The sequence below is a fragment of the Ceratina calcarata genome, unplaced genomic scaffold (genome assembly GCF_001652005.2).
Source record: "Ceratina calcarata isolate Rehan_Ccalc_2016 unplaced genomic scaffold, ASM165200v1 scaffold583.2, whole genome shotgun sequence".
NCBI lineage: Eukaryota > Metazoa > Arthropoda > Insecta > Hymenoptera > Apidae > Ceratina > Ceratina calcarata.
This window is the reverse complement of record NW_017177052.1, coordinates 35,668-36,780: the sequence shown is the minus strand read 5'-3', so window position 1 is coordinate 36,780 and position 1,113 is coordinate 35,668. Positions and strand designations below refer to the sequence as shown.

The window sequence follows — 1,113 nt, the reverse complement described above, 5'->3', positions numbered from 1 at the left end:
GTATTGTAATGTTTCAATAATAATACGTATTCTTACACTTTAAACATATTCCGACGCGATATTACATTTCAACGCTAACGACACGATTACAACGCTAACGACACGATTACGACTTGACTCACCGCAGTACAGTTCGTTACTGGACTCGACATTTGACGACTCTCAACGTTTCACGACAACGATTCTCTTTTTTATAATAAACAACATTTTGTCTAGGAGACTAACATGAACAATTTGTTAATTGGTAATGATATGAATGATAAATTAGATGAACGCCCTCTATCCCACATTATTTTCTGATGATAATGTTTTTCGTTGGTTTATAAAAAAAAGTTTAAAAAAGAAAATCGGTAGTCGTGGGTTTGTAGGAGGAGACGTAAGTAAAAGGGTGTCATTGAAATCGATCGTGGGGACAGTCAGGGTCGAGGGTGGTCTCGAGGGTCTCGACCGGAAGTTTCACCTTCCGCCAAGACAAACATCGGTCGTGACCACGGGCAAGGGGCTGGTTACGTCCAAAAACGAGGGCTAGTTGGTAATCGATAGCGTTGTGTACACGATTTCGAGGGGCGCCTTTCTCTGTCAATTACTTTTCCCGTCGCCGATACGTCGGCTAGCGTCAAAGTGACTTTGTCAAGTATAAAAAAAAAAAAAAAAAAATCGAGAACGCAGGCGAGCATCCATTTAATTAACCAGCGACGTGTGCAGAGGTCTGAGGGCGGCTACGTGCAGCGGGCTGGAAAATTGAAATTGGAAAAGGTCCGCGAGAGCAAAGATCGGCTCCCCTTCCGAGTTATTTTGCCAGCAGGAAACGTTTTTAACGTTGTCTTTTAAGACGCTCTTGAAAAGAGGGGCTGCTAAAAGGTAAAAGGGTGAAGACGCACCCGAGGGACAAGCTTTTAAGCTTCTCTTGGCTCGCGTCATTTTTTTCGCTCTTTCTCCCTCTCTCTTTCTCTCTCTTTCTCTTTAACTTTGATAAATACCACCGTGTCCCAGTTTCCGATCTTTATCTTCCGCCAAAGAGTCTTTAATTGGGAGTGTGGTAAAATTCTTCAACTTCTTTCAAACTCAGGCTTCATATTCGAAAAATAAATTTTTACTATAATAATTTTTTTT

The 1,113-nt window shown here is 41.5% G+C and overlaps 1 protein-coding gene across 1 annotated transcript in view; it reads left to right on the top strand.

Annotated features, from left to right (window-relative positions):
- Nucleotides 1-1,113, top strand: part of LOC108629709 (acetylcholinesterase-like) — a gene marked incomplete at its 5' end in the record, with an annotated part of 32,240 nt that overhangs the window by 318 nt on the left and 30,809 nt on the right. The window lies entirely within an intron of this gene.